This window comes from Anas platyrhynchos, chromosome 14, assembly GCF_047663525.1.
Source record: "Anas platyrhynchos isolate ZD024472 breed Pekin duck chromosome 14, IASCAAS_PekinDuck_T2T, whole genome shotgun sequence".
In the NCBI taxonomy this organism is placed as follows: Eukaryota; Metazoa; Chordata; class Aves; order Anseriformes; family Anatidae; genus Anas; species Anas platyrhynchos.
The window spans coordinates 10,136,419-10,157,196 of record NC_092600.1 but is presented as its reverse complement, the minus strand read 5'-3'; positions in this window follow the sequence as shown (position 1 = coordinate 10,157,196).

Below are 20,778 nucleotides of genomic sequence, written 5' to 3'. Positions count from 1 at the left end.
TTAGTGGAAATACCGGTCTATAAAGCTGCAACTGCAGTATATTTTAAAATGCTACCAATTTTTTTAAAAGGGGATTGGAATAATTCTGCTTTGCTTGGGAAGGAAAACTCTCAGCAATGTATGTACGATTAATGTTTTATAACACTGTTGAAGGAAATTAAAAACATTCTGTGATAGTCTTACTGTAAAGGCAGGTCGTTTTGGCAAAATGTTGTGTATATGTATTTCTTAGATGGCTGTGTTTTGAATAAGCAAGAATCTCGTAAAGAAAAAAAAAAAAACACGTTCCTTAAAAGTATGCGCTACCCGTTTTATTAAACTGATTATGCCAGCGTTCGACTCAAAGTTTGTTTTAAGTAGGAATATTTTCCCAGACGTGTAATGGATTGCTTGAAAACAGAATTCTTTGCTTTTTAATGACCTGTAATGGCCAATTCATTTCAACTGCGCTTATCAAGGTGCTGTGTTAAATAACAAACCGGTTCTTGAAAACAAAAAAGTCATAATGAAAAATAAGCAGTCAGAATAATCTCCCATCTCCGAGCCAAAAAAATGCAATAAAATTAATTTAAGACTGTCAAAACATCAAAGCTGAGAAAAGGAGCTGCTAAAATAATGTCTCTTGATAAGGAAATAATAAAAACACACCAAAAAATGTCTACTCAATAAACTCCACTGGATTTGGGGGTCTGTGCTATATTTTATTTGGTGATGAAAGCACTTTGATGTCACTGTATTCCAAACAATTATTATTATAATTTTAAACAACCTGGTGTTTTCCATTACTAACGGCTTACGCTTTGAAGTTACACCTCATAATTTCTTAAATTAAATAAATCATTTTAAGTTTGCACTGGGAGCCTTTTAATAGCAGAGAAAGGAATATCATTATCTTATTGAGAGGCAATTGCAGTGGCTCCAGTTTGGCTGTAGCTGGGGGCAAAGTGGTGCACTATAACAGACATACTTTATTAGCCTCCCATAACTCTTGAAAGAACATTTTTATATTTTCTTTGATTCCCCCCCCTCCCCCTCTTGTTTTAAAGCTGTCCCAACCTTTAATTACTGCCTAATATGAAAAGCATTATTTTTTAATGCTGTGTAATTTACCAGAGGCAATAGGCCAAGTTAACAATTGTTTATTAGGGTTGCTGTTTCACACAGGGCAAAGAATGCTGTTCCAAACCCAACTTTTCATGGGTGGTTGCACTAATTAATACAGTGTCTGAGACTCCTAGGGGGTTTTTAATATTAAAGCCTATGGGGCGGAACGGTTTTTAGAAGTCCAGCTCCTGCTGACGTCCTCCTCCCCTCCCCAGTGATTTCTGCTGCTTTCAAGCTGTTTTGATCCGAGGGAAAAGTCGGCAGCGGGAGGGGAGCGCCCTCGGAGCCTTCCCGGCCCCGCGGTGCCCCGGCGGGGGTCGCACCCCGCACCCCGCGCCCCGTCGAGGTTGCGGCGCCCGCCCGAGCCCGGGGCTCAGCCCCGAGGGGTCTGCGCTGCTTCCCCCCGGATTTTCACCCTTTCGTCCCGCTTTGATTTCTGCCGGCCTTCCCCTTCGCCGTAATTGAGGACGAGGCGGGCGGTGCCGCAGAGGCTCCGCGCGTAACGCGGACCCCCGAGGGCTGGCACCGCGGAGGCTCCGCGGGTTCCCCGTCAGCCCCCCCCTCACGCCCTCCCCTTTTTGCCAACGCCAAAAAGAAAACCACGCGGCTCGACGGATGCGTTTGTTGCGGGGTGCTTCTCCGTCGCTGCTGCCGAGAGCTTAATTGGGCTAATTCATTAGCCCTTCACGGCAAAGCGGGTTTGTGTCGGCTCTGCAGAGCTGTAGTGCTCTCAGGGCTGTGACTCGGATCCCGGGGCATCCCTGTACCCCAAATCCCCGCCTTGCCCCTGCCCCGGGGCTCCCGGTGGGTACCACCCGCTCACCCCTGAGTAAAGGAGCAGGAGGATGCTGCGGCTGGGGCACCCCGCTCCTCTCCTCCTCTCCTCTCCTCCGCCCCCGGCCGGCCACTGCCCCCCCGGCGGGAGACACGGGACATCCATCAGCGTGATAAATGGGGGTTACTCACTCCTGTTCTCCCTGCTAGTTTATTTTCTTAAACTACCGGGCAAAAAGCGTAATGACGGAGCAGACAAACACACTAACAAACAGACGACAGCTTTATGGATGGAGCTCTGCTCCGAAGGCTGAGGGGTGTTAAAATCCGAGCTCCGCCGCCTTTGCCCATTTTCGCCACAGGCCGGGTCACTTCAGCATTTTTTTTTTCTTTTTTAAGGAAAAAAAAAATCCTTTGGCTGAGTTTTAAAGGAGGAGACACTTATGGATTTATTTTATGGGCTGACCAGGTCTGTTCTCCCTGCTCCCTTCGCCGCTAGCTCAGCTCCTTTGCAAATCTAATCTGCTCGGCTCCTTTGCTATTTTTTATGTTGGACCCATGCGTTTCTCCTCTAAGCCTTTCTCCTTTTTGATGTAGCGAGTCAATTGAAGAATGTTGGTCTCGGTTATCAATCACCCAGCTGGGGCTTAAAGGGCTCGGGCTAATCAGATTTAATTGCTCATGTAGCGCCACTCCTGCCCTGGGCCACGACCGACTTGCTCAATTAAACCCCAAATACCTGCAATCAATAAATAAGGAATGACAACACGTTTAAGGGATTTATCCAGCAAAGGAATTGAACTGGAAACAGATTACAACCGAAAAAGGCTCTTTTATAATTAAACGTACACCTCTTGCAGAGGGAAAAGCTGTGTTTAAAAAAAAAAAAAAAAAAGGAGAGAGAGAGAGATCTTGTTCCCTTTGCCTGAGGAAAGGAGAGATGCGGGTATTGCCTTCCGAGAGGCTATTCCCGATCATTTATTAGCTTATTTATAGCCCGGTAAAATGCGGAGCCCTGTGCGGTGCTGAGGCCTCAGCACATCCCACTCGGCAGACAAGGCAGCTCCCTCTCCTTTTGTGCCTTTCCCTGCAGCCCACAGACTCTGAGCCCCCACACGCATATTTTCTGTTTAAGCAGGCTGGGTAGCATTGTGAGGTATCATCACTCAACAACGTGAAAATGTTATTCCTGATGACTTAAAAAAAAAAAAAAAAAAAAAAAAGGAGTGTGTGGGGGGGGAGATTTGTTTTTCAATACTCTAGTTTGGAGCATGGCAGTAATTGACCATGATCAAATAATGCTGAACATGCATAAATAATTGCTTTTGGCATATTTGCCATTCCATTTTTAGAGGACTATGTTGAAAGTGGTAGATGCAAAAAGGGGTTGTAAAAAATATTACTTCGGACCATCCAGTCATGCTCCTGGAGTCCAGAGTTTCTGCATTGGCAGCTGCTGTCTTTTATTAGGATTAGGTTGTAAAAATTGCCCCTTCAGCAGATCTACTGTCAGTGCTTATGGAAAGAGCAACAAGGGGGAAGAGAGCAGAGGGAGGTGGAAGTGGGCCACAGCCCGGAGGAGTCCGAACGAGGCGCTCCTGCTCTGCAGTCGGGCTGTGCTGAGCTGGATGTAGCAAAGAGTGTGATTTGCAGAGAGTTTTGCTCTATTCCACTCCCAGCACTTGAACTGGGGAACCTCAGTGATTCAGAGAGTTCCCTGCACTGTTTGGGACAAGTAACCCCACCAAGCTGGGCTGGAAAACAGCTGGGACTGGCAACAAGTGTTGTTTCTTATCCCTGATGCCAGGCTGCCAAATTTGGAGATGGAGGGATGATTTCAGCTGGGTGGACACATCAGAGGGGAATTGTCCATCTGGGGAGTTCCTCTCCCCTCAAACCTCTCATCCACCAAATATCTCAACTCTGAGCTTTACTCCAATTAAACTTGTCTGCTAATCACTCAGTAAGTGGTCATTTTTTGCATTAGGTGTGGAGGGGATGCTGTCTGAATGCTTGGGTCCCATGCTGGTTTCCCATGGCTCCCACTGGGATGCACATTAGTCAGACCCTAATGTAAGCCCACCTGTAGCCGTGCCACTCTGGTGCCACTTCTGATGCTTTTGGTGATGGTTTTGTAAGACAATCTTTGTGGGAAGTGAAGGTAAAAATCTTCATAGCAGTCAAGGTGTTGATTAAAAAAAATAAATAAATCAATTGTCAAAGGAATATTTTGTAAGGACTTCTGTTTGTTTGTGCCTTAGCTTGGTTTCCTAAGGAAGCCAGGATTATATGATCAAACTGTTACAGCCTTTTGAACTCCTGGGCCAACTCCAATCAAAATTGACAAGGGGGCAGAGGTCTCAGAAATAATCAGGTTGCTGTGATTTTCGCCAAAATAGACTGCTGGATAGCAGAGAGAGATCCTGTTAAATCCCTACTAAGGCTGTAACCAGAGCTTAGCTCTTAAGAAACACTAGAGGAGCTAAATGAGGGAGAGTGCAACATTACAAATATCCCAGCAGCTTCTGCCTCAGACACTAGAGATGGCAGCTATGAGGCACAATTACCAAGAAGTAGGCTTCGTGTGTTTTGCTGCTTGAGGAAATACTTATTGGTTGCATTCATCTTTCTTGGCCACTGTCTGGACCAAACTGCCCTTTGACTTGGAGAACATCAAAGGGCAGATCTAGGCAGCAACAGAGTCTTCTGGGACAGTTCCCAAGATGTGGTTAAGAGCATCATCTAAGGCAGTAAACTGTACAAACACCTCCCCAGGCTTCCTTAGAGGAAGCCCGAGGCTTGGCCGTGGCCCAGGAGCCTGGCAGATGAGTGGTCCATGAGTGCGTACAACAGGGGCTTTGCCCTCATGGTTTTCTCTGTTATCTCCTATAATCAGAGTCCCAGTCCACATCGTGTTTTTAACAGATGGATCTAAAATCTGATAAGCAGCAAGGAAGGAAGAAAGTAGCTCTCAGCTACTTAGATGAGCCTCAAAGCAGGTTCTTGACAACCTTTTTAAAGCAGTAAAATAGATCAGGGGACAAATAAGTAGTTTCATTTAGACTCTGAAATTTGAGCTGATATCTTTGCCTGGAAGAAGGCATCTTTGTTTCTTGCACTCTCAATCCAGCCTGCAAAATGGTGCTATTAATTCATGTTTGATACAATTCATACTCAGCTAGATGCTACGTGGTGCTTGCTTTTGAAGTTGGTATGTGCAGCCACGCTTCCAGGTTTGGGGTGGTGGTGCCAGTAAGAGGGTGGGTGGTACTGTAGACAGGCAAATAGACCCATTCACGGGAGAGACTTTACTTCCTAGCCCAGAGAGAGCACGATTCATAACTCGGCAGCAAAGGGCAGCAGCCAGTCATTCCTTCTACACTGCTACAAAAGCAATGAGACCTTCCCTGGCAAGCCAAGTGCAGAATGAGACATTTCCTCCTTGCTGATGCCAAGTCAAACTGGGCCAGTTTGGAACAGCTCAGCTAGCCAGGTTGCCAGCTCACAGTTGTCTCAGAATCTAAGCTGTCATTTATAAAAATAAAAGTACATACACTTTTGTTGCTATTGAAAATGCTCCTAGCATTGACAGTTCTGAAAATTAATATAATGCAAATATTATAATCATAAAAGACTTCCTGAGCCTGTAGAAAAGCCAGGTCCTACAGTTCCTTGGGGAGAGAGAGTTATTTTACTCTATGTCATTGGAGTGTTAACTCTGAAGCCTAAGGAAGTCAGTCAAGCTAGTAAGTATTTCACTGTCCATAGGAAATCAAGAGTCTCATTAAATGGTATCTAACTTTAGCATCATACACAGCCAAACTTGGGATAAACTAAAGGAAATTTTAGGAAAAATAGAACAAGGGAAAACAAATATGACCAGATTCCTTCCAGAGCACACAGCTGCCTACGCATACTCCAGCTAATCCCTTCTGGCAGATTTCCTTTTTTTTTTTTCCAGATCTGACCATTTCCCCTCTTTTAAGACTTTTTGCTGTTTGGGGTGAGGGGGGAAGGGAAGGAAAAGGAACGAAAATGGAATGTTACGAAAATCTGCTGTATGCAATGCATGGGAAGAGATAGACGGAAATGCTGCATGGCGCCAGCTACGGGGAGATTAAATATTGGCCCCACTAGGACTGAAAACTGGAGTGGGAACTGGTTTGTGAAGGAGCAGCAAAGGCTGAGGATCAAATTGCACAGCATGAAGCGGAATCACCAATGAATTTAGAATACAAAAATCTCGCAAAATATCTGGAGTAGTATATTTGTTCAATATCTAATTTCTGTCCTGCAAGATAAGTGAACAGAAATCTTACACGTTAGAATCAGTGTTGGTGGATTCTGACTTGGACTTCACACATGTTCACATTTGGTGAAATAAGGCCCAGTGCTTCCTCTAGTCTTGATCTTAAACAGAGAACTGCGTGTCTGATATCTGTGATATGCCAGTTTTATGTACTACCATCTTTCACTGCAAGATTATGTACGATGTGAGAGATAAGAAACTGTCTTCAAGGCGATTTCCCAGCAAGTATTTTTTCTTTCCAGAACAACAAGAACATAAAGAAGAGCGGCTACTGGTAAGCACCATGTGATGATGTTGCCATAGAGGGAAAAAAAAAAAAAAAAAAAGTTGGCTTAGAAATACCAACCCACTGTCTTTAGTGATTTACTTCTGGGAGCTGGAAGTTAGCTTTAGCTTCTCTAGAGGGACAAATGTAGGTCCCTGCATCCTTGCTACTTGGACCAAGTACTCCTGGAATAAAGTCAGGAGGAATCAAGGCTTGTGTTCCTCTAAGCTCAGGGGTGTTTATTTATCCATAGCCTGTGTGATGGGCCATGCAGTTCCTTTCCAACATGTGCAGCTGGAATACCAGCAAGGTGGATTCATGATCTGGTCCCCACTCACTTGCTCATGCCCATGAAATAAAGAAGCCCATTAATGGACAGAGGTAGAAACATAGGCTTTATTTCCACTGTAGTCTTAGTCTCACCCTATTCTCACTTCTCCCTTGATAGCACCCAGGCTGTGCACAATGGAAGTGATTTAAGACGTTACCGCCTCCAGTTGTCTGCCTCGCCCCACTCCCAAAAGTTGGCAGAAGGCAACATGTGTCTGTGCTTCGGCTGCTCCAGTTCATGGTCTGGCTTATTAGCTTAAACTGTTGAGAAGACCAAAAGTTGATTATGCATTGCCTCTGGGAAGGAAAGCACCAAAGGGAGAATCCAGTCATCTTCTTTCAAGCTTTTAAGAGAATAGGACTGCATATATATTTGCTTTGCTCTTTGTAAATTAAAATACATTCATCTTGAAAAAGGCAACAATCATTTTTGCTACTACAGACCTTCAGCTAATGCTGCTGGGTCTACTCCTTTGCCATATCACAGGGGGCTGCTAAGTACTGGTACATGTAACATCTGTCACTCCCTGGACTCACATGATTGTATTTTGTGGTTGGATTGGAATTTTGACATAGCCTCTACTAACTGAGAAGAGATGACAGAAATGACTAGTCTGTAAGAAGTCTAGATGACTAGATCATTGATTTTTCTTTGTCATTGCTAGGAGAACATCATTATAGCACAGAGTTCTTACAGACTAGATTTTATGATATCATCACTCAAGTGACATAGACAAACATGGTAGAAAGGAAAGATTATCTCCTTTTTTGCAGAAGGCAGCTCAGCAGCTTAGGCACAAAAAAAATTAAAAAAAAAATTAAAAAGCACCTAATTCACCCAGGTCACATGGAAATCTCTGGCAGAGTCCCATCAGCTAAATCCTTGCTGAGCTAAAGCTTTTAATGGACAAACAGGCATAGAGTGAATCTCAATGTGCAAGTTACTGCATTTTCCTGACTGGGAAGAAAACCTCATCTTTTTGCTTTCATTTCCTCTCCACAAAGATTTAATAGTTGAAAAGCTGTTGTGTACCATCACATTAATTGGAGTTCATTGTTTTTTACTGTAGTATGCACCAGCACTAAACTCTAATCATCTAAACAAAAAATCAGTCTACTTCATAAAACAAATTCTTTTTGGTGTCAGAGGAGAGCTATCAATTCAGGGACTCAATCTGCTTCTGCCTGAAGTCAATGGCAGAGCTATTAATAATAGCAGGATCAAGTCAGTTCACTAATTTGCCAAATTCCCCATCATTAGTGTGAATTAATGAGATCCTACTGAAGCTGCCTTTTGGCTGTGGGTGAAACGGAACATGCCTGGCAGCACACCAGCATTAGAAGGGAGGCCGGGGAGGAGTACGGTTGGTTTGGGGGGAGGGAGATGAGCAAATGGAAGACTCTTAATGCAGTCCAGATGGAAAAAATTGACCCTGACTTCACCAGTCAGGCAATGGCTATAGTCAGGCTGTTTCCTAGTGAGGGGAAAAACTAGAGAGGCTCAAGTAGCAGCTGAGAAGTCAGCTCAGATAAAATAAGATGGCTATTCCCTTTGGCCCCAAGATTATCTTTTGCCCAAAACATGGAGCAAAAAGCTCTTTTTCCTGTCTTTGGTCAGGGTTGTCCAGAGGTTTTCCCTTCTTGCATGCTCTAAAACTTCCAGAAACAGTAGTGACGGGGCTTGAAGTGAAAGGTTGTCCTCACTTTCATATCCAGCCCCATCCAGAACTAAAATTATAACCAAAATTTCCTGAAGAAACCTGCTTCTGTGAGATTTTCAGTTCCAAGAGGGTCATATTAAGTTTGGAGAAGCATCCAAAGACACGTCAAGTGGTACTTAATTGAACTTGGCTGCCATCACTAAATACAACACACCACTTTGAGTTTAAAGGATCCTGCCAAGCCCAACAACAGATATTGCTACTCTGTTCCTTGAGATGGTGATGGTGGTTTAACTGTCCATGAGTCACCAGGATAATAGCTATTACTTGAAAAGGATGTGCAGGGAGGAAAGGATGTTCTTGTCTGACGCATGTGTCTGCTTCTGGTGCCATGACAGAGACAATGCCAGGCTAATGCTTGAGTATGATCTTTTAATGGTGGCAGGCCTAACAGCCTTGTAGAAGTAATTGGGTAAATGAGAATATTTGTTTGCCTTTATTTGTTTTATTTGTACCGTCTACAAAGCCAAATGGATACACCTCTATTTGGGACAGTCAGGCAGCCTGACACTAATAGCTCCAATTAAAGACATAAAGCACATGAGAAGGAAAAAAAAAAAAAAAGTTGTTTCATTTAGTGGTATGACAATAGTGATGTAGGTGCTTAGATAACACCTTACTGTATTCAGAAAGGACCTCAAGAGAAATGTGTGTGAGCAGACAGTTCTGAGATTGGAACTCCTAGCTGCCCAGTAAAATCCCAGTGGTTATTTTTTGCAAAATCTGTTGGCCAGGCATTTATTGAATTTCAGACTTCTGACCAGAAATCTCCTCCTGAGCCATGCCTTACATCAAACCAACTTCCAACTGTGTGGGAACTGTGGGCTCCGCAAGCAGTGGATATGGAGATGACCTTTGCCTTCTCTGAAGGTAGTTCAGCCCTCTCCACAGTTACTATAAGTGACATTAGAGCTGTGGCTGTAGTGAGCTGAAAGGGAAACAGCACATTAGAATATTTCACAATGGCAAAAAAAATAATAAAAAATGGACTGTCATAATCCCCTTCTAACTAAATACTGACTGCCTGTCCGTTGCTCAGCAAGAGCAAACCTTAATAAATATGATCCAGATCCTGCCCTTCCTCCCCAAAAGGCAAAGGCGAGCCACCAGATCTTCAAATACTTAGTGTATCCCCCTGAAAGTATCAGTGGCTAATCTGGCATACCAAGTATAAGTGAATACACTCTTCTACAGTTGTCCCATAATATGTAGCATTGATTGCCTCTTAGTAAAAGAGTGGAACAGGATGAGATGCATAACTGGGATCTTGCCTATTATTTGAAGCATCTAATTTGTACAGCCGTGTCTGTAACCATCAGATTGCCATTGTTTAAAGTGTTAGACAATCTTCTCATAGCAGACAGAAAACACATCATGTTAATTTTATCAGAATTTTAAATGGCGTCATTAAATATCCTCTACTTGAAAAAAAAAAAAAAAAGCCTCTGCGGGCAGTATATTCCACCACTCAGAGAGATAAGAAATGCTTCCCATATACAATCCATTTACTTTGTAGTTCACTTCTAATGGGCAGTTTGGTGAAAGGTACTTTCCAACATGCATTTAAAGTGATCCATTCAAAAGATAAGTAAATTGCAGCTCTTCATTAAAACCAGCATTTCATGTTGTGCTGCAAACATATATTTAACCAGGAAATGCTACTGTAGGCTCTTACTGTTCCCCCCCCCCCTCTTTTTTTTTTTTTTTTTTTTTCCCTCTGAGATCCAGAAAATGTTATGATTCATCATCATTTCCAAAAGTGCCTGAAAATTACAGGCCAACCACGACAGCAAAACATAGGGGCTCAGGGAAGTGAATAGACCAAAGAACATTGCAAACATTTTCCATACAGCTATTTGTTCCTGGTTCCTTTTGATCATTGTTTACAACATAAGCTTTCTTTAAAAGGAAACAAAGCTTTTGTACTGAAGCTATAGTACAGTCCATGTGCTGTGGCAAAATTGCTGACTTGCCTAGGAAGGGTTAAAGTAGGGACCAAACACTAAAGTGCATTGTAGTGGAGCTTTAGACTTGTATGTACATATGTAGAAAGCCGGAATTTATTGCTGTTTTTTCAAATGTCATGAACTTGCCTACATAAGGCATCACTCTGAAGTACAAGAGTTAATTCACACATGCAGGACTCTGCAATAATTTTTGCTTTCTTTCCCATTTTCAGATTCATGGCAACCCCACTCCTGTTTCTCTGAATAGATATGTCCAGCTGCCAGATGGGGCTTTGGGGGCAGCCGGATCAAATTCTTTGTATATGCCGAGAAAGAGATGTCCCCTCTTGCTGTCCAGTACGCCACATTAAGCAAGAAACGGCATTCTCAGAGATCTCATACCATGACTGGGGAGGTGGTGGGGTAGTGTTTTGAGTGGGGAGAAGGCATCACTTTTCAAGTTACTTGAATATGAAATCTTGTCCTTTGCTATGATGGAGAGCCATACCATCCCACAAGAGGAACCAGGCACCCTGCTCTGCTTGGAAAGCAGGCTGCACAGTACACCATCTCCTTAGGACATGTGAATCACAGCCCCTTGGCACAAAACAGACTTCATGGCATAAATACCTTTAATGGGAGGTGTACTGCTGCTGTGTATTCTCCAGTAGAGGACTGGGATTCTGCAAAGCCTGTATGCAAGTTGAGAAAACAAAGTGTGCGGGCTCTAATTAGAGGCCAGGATGTATCTTGGGCCCCAAACACAGAACCAGCTTTGAAATACATATTTTTCACTATTTCTTTCAACTCCTAGCAGTTTAATAGCAGATTTTATTTTTTATGTGTTTTATTTTGGCAGGGGAGGAGAAATCCAGTCTTCTAATCTCTCCCTTCCTAAGAGTGATGCCACGTTCTAGAAGGTGCAATTATTGATTTGACTGTGATAGCTGTGGGTTTACTTGAACCTCTGCACTAGCACCCCTGTTCAAAGTTTCAACCCAAACCTGGATATTTTATAGACCGTTTAAATTTTAGTAAACCCCACATTTTTCATGTTGCTAGAACTTAAACCATACTTGTAATAAGGATACTCCTGAGGAAGAAACAGGTTTTTGTCTTGTCATATAAGCTTCTTTGTGAAGCCTTCAATCTTTTTGCTTCTTCCTGAGCTTGTTAATACTTTAACTAACAAAGCAAAACAAAGTCTTTCTGAGAACATTTCAACATTTCCGTTTTTATTTCTTATTAAAGTGAGGATGTACAGAGACAGAATAAATATAGGAAGTCAGCAAGAAGAAACAAAAACTAAAATAAGCAAAAAATTCAACCGAATTCTTATGGAACCTTTAAGAGGCATTTGGTGCCAATTCTGGGTAAGATGGCTCCAGCCCAAAACATTACGTACGGACCGCTCTGAATGAGGTTTTCATAAATCAGACTTTGGCTTGGGATCTATATTTCACAGCTGCCCTGTGTTATGTGTACTTTCTATCACAGGCCAAAACAAGAACCAAGCTAAGAACAACCTTTGGCTGGTGGGAGAAGCATGCGAGGTCAGGTGAAGACCTCAGTTTTGTGGCTCCAATCAGGCTCCTCAGGAGGCGGCTAATAAAAGATGAAGGTCCACAATGAGTCCTTGCTTTATCCTAGCTGATTCACCCATTTCCTTAAAAATAATGAATCAGTGAAAAGAAAACTTGTTAAAAAGAAAGCCCTTCATTTATGCTGCTCAGACATTAATGCTCGTGTCTAGAGAACAACTCAGAGAACCTCTGCAACCACCAATTCTTTATGACTTAGTAAGAATAAATTCTTCTGTGTGAAGACATTATGTCTGCATATGTTTTATTTTTTCTGCCTGAATTTTAAATGTTTAAGGAGGTGCAGAGTTGGAGAAAACACATTACATCACATTTGGGTTGCATTTAAGCCTGCCACAATTCCTCACAAGTACAACCCTGCATGAGATAGCAGCAGTGGAGACTAGTGTATATGAAGCAGAGCCCACAGCTAACATTTATGGGAATAATTTGCCCTTTAGAAAATGGGATTAGCAATGCAAGGCTCAGAATTAGAGAGTCACATACAAATCCACAACATTAGTGGGAAGGAAAACCCCGTTCATTCATTCGTGGTTCTGAAAATCTGATGAGGCAGTTTAGGAGAACTGTATGATGCAAGACCCGAGCTTGTGGAGTTAAGGTGGCTGGAAGCACTGCTGGAGACTGGGAGAAGGGAAATAGAGGTAACACAGACTTGTTCCCCAGTACCTTGTGTAGCTTGGTGCTGTGTGGTTTGACCAACAGTTTGGCCAGAGAGTTGAAAAGTGAGGATATTTCTTGATAACTGGAACTGGGAGAAACTTCTCTCTTTAAGCACTTAAGCATGTGAAACTCAACTAGTATGGGGGTTTTGCTGTAAATTTTAAGTAAGCCTGCACTGATTCATAGGTTCACTGTGGTCTGCCAAATTTGGCTGATGTTTCTGTGGTGTTGGCGAAAAGTCACTGAGTTTTGGTCTCATGGAGGGCAAAACATGAGGAGAGTGCAGGTGAGGAAGACAGAAGAAAGAAAAAAGACGATTCCCAGTTACCCCTTGTTCATATGGAAGAGATTTACACTAGTTTGCCCCATTTTCCTTTCCAGCTACCAACATAGCTCCTCTTACTGCGTCTTTTCAATGCCCATTAGATTTTTGTGTTAGCACTTTGTTCTTCACCACAGTCCATTAGAATTCCTAGGACATGGGGAAAAAACACTTGAGGAGCAATGAAGAAGGAAAAAAGTAGACTGGGTGTCAAAAGACTTCCTTTGGTTCCAATAAGCCATGATTACCATAAGACCTCATGCCAATTAAAACATCAGCCACACCTGAACTAGAGGGATATGATGTTATTAACAATATTTATTCAACAATTGTCTATAGATTGTGCTTAGTCTCTTTAAAGTTTGCTAATCTGCTCGATTCAGGATATACTGTAAAGACTTTGTCTCCTTAAAATACCAGCACTAGAATATATATATATATATATATGTATAGTATAATGAACTCCTCTTGGTCACATATATGGTACCTTCAATCCATTTACATTATGGGCCAAGTCTGCTCCTGCATGTTTGCATCTGTAATTGATTGTGGGAGCTATTAATCATAGGTGTGTGTGATAACATTTAGACATCTCTTTGATTTAAGGATGCTATTAAGGAATTAGACTGTAGTAGGGTAAGAGTTTGTCTCTGCAATTAATTGCTCCTGGGGTTTTGCAATCCATGATTAAGTAGTGGAGCAATAATCAATGTGACTTAAAAAAAATCAGGAAAAAAAGAAAAAAAAAAAAACAATCTCTGGAGTTATGCCCTTCATGCCCTTCTATTCATAGTCTAGATATCAATGACTAATTAGTTCTGTTTTGTATGTACAAGTTGTGAAACAAACACTCTGTGTCCATTTCAGTTTCTGAGTGTTACTGCTGGAGCTTGTAAAAGATATAATCAAGAGTGGGTAAGGTAACTAGAAGGACTCTGCCTCCTGGAAGTTAATTAGATCTCCCTCTGAGTTACACTTCAACAAGGACAGAAGAATGACTTGACTAACTACTAGTATTGGCCCTATTGTGATTAGGAACAGGATTTGTGACAAGATCAGAATTACCTGATCCTATTCAAATCCACCATAATTTTGGACTTGTGCTATAATGAGAAGACATCCCTGTAGGTCTGGGAAATCCTCATTTCTTAAAAGTTACTCTTAAGAATGTTTGAATCAGTTTTTGAGTAGAAAGCTGGGTGAAGAAAATAACAGAAGAAAACATCAGGGGTAACGTTTCATTTGGATTTAGTCTCAAAGAGCAGTACTGGGAGGTAATCTGGTTTTGAGTGAGAAGTAAAATAAAACTCTTCTCCAGATGCATTTAGTTGTTTAAAAATCTTCTGGTGTTCAGCATGTGAAAGTATTAAATGCGTTGAACCAATATGATTCTGATTCATACAATTACTTTTCACTTACTCCAAACTCCTCCCAGTTATTTAGTGTTTTTTCAAACTGGAAGGTCTTTAGGACAGAAGCTTGCGGCAATACTAGGAATAAGTTTTCATCAGCAAGTTGGTAAATTAGTCCTTTTACATCACAGGGCTTGTTTTATTCAGTTTTCTCACCTTCTGTTCTGGTTCTTATACAAGGTTGCTGTCATTAACAAACTATTATGTTCCACCCCAGAAGGTAGATGCATCCCAGCTCAGGATGAAAAAAAATATGGTTTTCAGAGGTCACTGAAATCAAATCATAACACATAATAAGTTGCTGTTGTTCTTGTTATGGGAAATGATCTTTCATTTTGAATGCCTCTTTCTTCCCTCTGGGGACGTGTCCATCAAGGTGACTGTACCTGCTTCCAGCACCAGACTCAGAGCAGTGGAGAAAATGGAACAAAACAGAGGTTTTCAAATTCCATGCTGAAGTCTGGCTGCCAAGGGAGCCTGCCGTGCTCAATTCAAGGGCTAATCCATGACCATCACTCTACTTCAATAATTGCAGAACATTAATGAGTCTGTTTCCTTATTACAGAGCTCAAAATAAGAGCATTGGCATTCCGATTTAGCAGGGAACTTTTAAAGTCTTAGCCCAAGGATTGTAAGAGGAATGGATTTTTTTTTTAATTAACTTTGCATTCAAAACTTGTGTTAAACCATCTGTTCTCATGCAAGGGGGTAAGGGAGGGGGAAGCTAGCCACAGATTTTCATCAGCGAGCTGTTAAATTAGTCCCTTTACTTCACAGGGCTTGTTTTATTCAATCTGCCTTTATTAAGAACACAGGTTTGATTCTGCAAGGAACAAATTCTTCTGGTTCTTTAAGGAAAATGGTTTTAAGCAGGGTTTTATTAGGTTGCATTACTGGATAAGCGATACAACATGTTACCAGCGTGAATCATCTGATTTAGAGTGACAAGAAAGGAACTTAAAAAATACCCAGAGCCAAAACATTGGCAGGCGAGGGCTAACAGGGCCAGATTTGATCTGCTTTTGCAAAGTTTTTCTGTTGCAATTGGTAGTAACTGTCTAGGGCTTCTCGATATTTTGACTAAGTCTCTCTACCATCCCTATATTAAGAAGCAGAGAAATTAGGGCCAGACTGCAAGTCTTCTAACCAGACAGAATAGTCGCAGTGAAGTCAGCAGGGCTGCTGATGGAATGAGGCATGATCTGGGAGGAGGTCTAGCACTATTTCATCCTGAGAGGAAAGAGGCATACATAGGTCATCTTGCCTTCGCAGCCAGGACTGAGCCTTACAGCATGCTTACAGCAAGCTGCCTCAGCCCAGCTTCTGTGAACCCCCTGTGCATGTCTGTGTCTGTGAGCAAACAGGCATTTACAGATCTCTGCCTTTGAAATGATGCCGCCTTAAGCCAGACCAGGTAAATACAACACACCTGAGCAGCACAACTGAAAATCTTCAGTCTTTTTCCATTGTCTGCATTCAGATTCTTTTTGCTTGGATTATTCAAGTTGCCTCCTGAATAATCTGGCAGGTAACTGGGAAGAGACATGGAGAATATTCATAGAAAGAGAAATGTGATTTCTGAATTAGAAATGATGCAAAAAACCTGACCTTAAGTCACACATAGCATGAAGTCAAAATACATCTTCTCTCTGTTAGCTGAGAGCAATTCTTACCCTGAAGATAGAGTGAAAGATGAACATGTAGATCTGCAAGTTCAAAGGTATCTCACGTAATCCAGTAAAGGAAATTGAATATTTTGAAAACCTCGTAAAAGAATAACAGCTTAATTTGTCAAATTTGACATATTCCAGTCTAAAAATGTCTCTTACCATCATGACAACAGATATCAATCAGTTTTAGGGTATAGCCTAGAATTATCTTCTTTTCTTTAGTAAGATCCTGAGAGTTAAATGAGCTTTTAACCTTGAATAAAAATTCTAAAATTCTAAAACTCTAAAAGAAAGAAAAACAGACAGACTAGAATTGCTGAAAAGAAATTCCAAGGTAAGTTTCTAGAATGTAGCTAACCTGTCTTGAAATTTCAAGCTATACCATAAACTACACCCAATTCCTCCATTCCACAATAAAGCCTGTATAGTTTAAATCTTCCAACCAAGCTGAGCTATGAAAGCGGGAGAAGGATGCCTCCCTGGATTCAATTTGTAAACTTAGTCTAGTTCTCCTCAATAGAATTTGCCAAGCCAGTTCCCTCTACTTGTCCCAAATAAGTCTTACAGACAAAAACCAGTAATACAGACTTGCTCAAGCTACAAAGAAAACTCCATAAATATGTTGCCCCTCCTTCAACAGCAATGAAAGGAATAAAAGAAGAAACAAGTTTTGCAGCTGGACTGTCCCTTTGGGATGCAGTGCTGGAGGTTCATACCAGTAACATGTCATTTGTTTAATCTTCTAATAATCCATCCCCATGTTGAAGCGTAGATCTTGTTTATGAAACCAGACCATGGGCAACCTATGGAGCTAGAATTTGTCACTGAAATTATGTTGGGAATTATCTGAAAAAATGACTTGGTGTCCTCTCCTAAGTATTCGGAGAACTCACAGAATACTTTGGTTCAAATTAAATCAAGTTAAGCACTTTTAAACTCTTCATTTTGCATTGCTGTAGAGAAATTAGTATCCTTAGTGTGAGATTTTTATATCAATTTTTGCAAAGTAGATTTCCCTGTATTGGAACACAAGTGGGAGAAGCAACACATAACTTAAATACGTGAATCTTGCCAAGAGTGTTCAGGTCAAACTGGGAGGCAAACAAAGCAAGTGGTCAATCTTCAGAACAGAAAATATTCCTACATTCATAAAGAAACTGGAAGTTTTAGCTCAATCTTTCAGAATATTCACAACTCTTGCCTGTTTCAGTGTTATGCAGATGGCATGCATATATTCACATTTCAGGCTTCAGAAAAGAAAGAATGAAACAAACAAACAAACAAAAACAAAAACAAAAACAAAAAACACACACACACACACACAAAATAGAGGAAAAAGTCTGGAGAGATCTTTATTGGCTCTCCAAGGGGTCTAGATGTCCATTTTGAGCTGAGGAAATCAGTTTTCTTGCCATGCAGCGAATGACTGCTGTCTCAGTTTCATGAGTAACTCTCTAGTTTTCCTTTTTGGTGGGTGCTTAGTCATTCAGGATGCTTGATTCTTCTGCATCCTTTCCCTTGGAGGGAGCAGAAGAAATACATTACTGCATGCTGCAGTCCGTCTGTGCCAACAGGCCAGGAGTGGCTTGGGAATGACAGCCTTGCCTTGCACACTGTTATTAAAGGAATAATGACTACTAATTCTGAGAAGTCCTGGACATTTGACCACGCTTGGTAATGAATCTCTACCAATTTTCTTCAGAGTGTGTTGACCATTTCAGCATAAAGAAAAATCCTTAGTGCAGCAGAACTGAGCATCTTTAGTCTGAAAAGGCAGGTTTGACTGGAAGGTTTGTTTTGTTAGCTATGGGATTTCAGGGAATTTGATGAGGTAGGGATCCTGTGTAAGGCCACAGATCTATTCACACCATTGCTCCATTACCTTCTTTCTCCAGCCCATTCATATCCAGTGCAATCTCCTTATTACAATATGTAATAATGAAGGCTATGAAACCCCTGATTTTTTTAAACATCTATTTACATGGAATTTGAACCTTGCTACAAATAAACCATAAAAATGACATTAATAAACACCGGAAAGCAGTAATGATGTGTTACTACCATAGGAGGGCCAGTTAAACAAGTTAAAGGCTGACACAGTTTTCCAGATGCAGCGTTGCACAATGTGCTTGTTTACCTGGATACTTCACTCTTGCTCTTTCCCTCCTCAGACACACAGACGGGTACCAAGGGTGAACACTGAAGTGAACTCAGAAATGTCACACTGCAGATGATTTATTCCATGTAGGCCCCTATTTACCTCCCTTATAATTTAATTTAGAAGAACATCACATCTCTGAATGTCTTTTACTTGTAAAACCTTTACGAACCACAATATTTTTTTAATAAATAACTTCTAATATTTGAAAATGAGGATACTTGTTTCTCACTTAGAAATCTAATCTTCTTGTTTTAGCAATCAAAGTATGTTTCCCTGTATGTTTTCACATATATTCAGCTTATTCTTCCATTATAGGTCTCATTCCTGTACCTTTCCTGTGAATCATGATTTAAAATAAACTATTCTCTTCTTGACATGACCAATCTATGCAGAGCTCTTCTATTGCTCCTCTCACTGAGTCATTCTTTCCCATTTTTACCTCGTAAGCTTTGATTTCTCTTAATTTTATGGTGATGACTTCCTCTCTTTACTTGCATAATATAGTCCAATATTGAAGTTTAGGAATGGTTTTAGAAATGCAGCTGAAATTAGGAACAAAGTTTAAGATTTCTGAAGAGGACAATAGCAGGGTTAGGATTTATATTTGATTGATCTGATAATTTTTACTGAAGTCAATTCCTATGGTGTTGGTTATTGTCATGCCTATTTCTGTGTGTCAGCTATTCAGAAGAGAATTCTGTGACTGCCCTGAATTTGTTCATGTTTATGAAACAAATTCTACAAGGTACTAAAATAATACAAAATAACCTATTATTGAAAACTCTAAAATCTAAATTTTTATTTTTTTAGAAGGCTTTTTCTCCCTGCTAGTATGGAAGTGATAGAAGTAATGAGTGAATTACCAAGAGTAAAAAGTTGTGTTGGTTAACAGGCAATGGACTTACTGCGGCTGTCACCTCACAAGTTAATAATGAGGCAGCTCCTTGGAGAACCTCAGGTAACTTCAGATCCATCCATACTTCCACATCTAGCCAGTTTCAGTGAAATGATAATTTGGATAATTTGGAAAAGTATAATAATAACAGATCTAAGATGCATATATTTACTTTAACTAATTGCAGTAAGGAATTTTGAACATATTTTTTTGAAGTCCTGTAAAAATAATAAACCAGTTGTTCCAATCTCATTTGCAAGTTCAAGATTCCTGAAAACACTATTGCTGTTAATTCATGATTTTGTTATAGCCTCCATTTTTTCCCCAGTATCAATCAATTATTCATATAAGGGATGATGGTCCAAGTAATGGGTTTCTCCCACTTGTGCCCTGATGATTACTTGAATCCAAGTATTCCTTCTGCTAGTTGCAGTTTTGCCTCATGTTTTCTGACAGTGAAATCTGCAGCTTTTGAGGTGGATGTTGATCAGCATCTCTGCACAGAGTTTTGTTTATTTATTAAATTATTTACTGGCTAGGATCCCAGAAGATTTCCTGCGATGTAAAAGTGCTTAAGAATATACTAGAGGTGTAGCATACACTTACAGGGTGCACTTGCTAGCTGAGTGACAACTAACAAATATTAACCTTCCCTTTAAAACATCAAATACAAATGTGCTGAAAAATGTGGGTAACCCTCTCAGTGGCCCATACATCTCCGTTTTAAAAAATAGACAGGTAGCTCAAATAGGAATAAGAGCAAAGGGATCAACAGTGTTTCTGTAGCATGGCTGGTTTCTTTCCTGTAGATTCAAAAGATTTAATTTATCAGTCATCTGAACTATTACTATACCTTCTGTTTTCTTAGAAGGTAGTTACCGAACATTAGAGCAACTGTGCAATTCAGCTTCTAAATGCATCTTCCCTGTATCAGTTATCTTTGGAGCTTTCTTTCCTTCTTTCACCAATTCTTCTCCTTAATCTTAGGAACAAAAAATGAGCTTTAGCCCAGAAACTGCCTCCTCACTATGGAGGCAGTCTGGGAGCACTAAAGGAGGGCACATAGTTTCAGATGCAATGACCTGTCTTGGTTTTATTTGGCCATATCACCACACTGGCTTGATTTACTTACATCAAAGGTATGGAGAAAGGTAAAAGACAGTGTCTTTTCTCACATGTCTTATGTGTCTTATCTCACATTTATACCAGAAGAGGACTGGAGTCATGAGCACAAGCCATTAATGTTACAGGGCTTCATGTTGTAGTGCAGTTAGAGAGAAAGGCTCTATCTCCCCTCTCTTTACACTTGGTCAAAAAGTCCATGAGCCTTGCTCCTCCCATTTCCTTCTTCACCTTTCTTGTCTCCATTCCCCTAGGGTCCTAGCTTCTACTGACTGACCTTTAAAAATGCAACAACAATAATTATCCTATAATTAGACACTCTAAGTCACGTTGTTGCTAAAGCTGTCAATGTGGGAAGGAAGCAAGCAGTGCTTAGGGTAAGAGTTTAAGACTTCTTTTTCATTGTCTCACCAGAGGTATTTGTGCCAAGTCCCTGGCATTTCATTAGGTGGTTGTTGGAGTTCCCTTCTAATTGCATCTCAT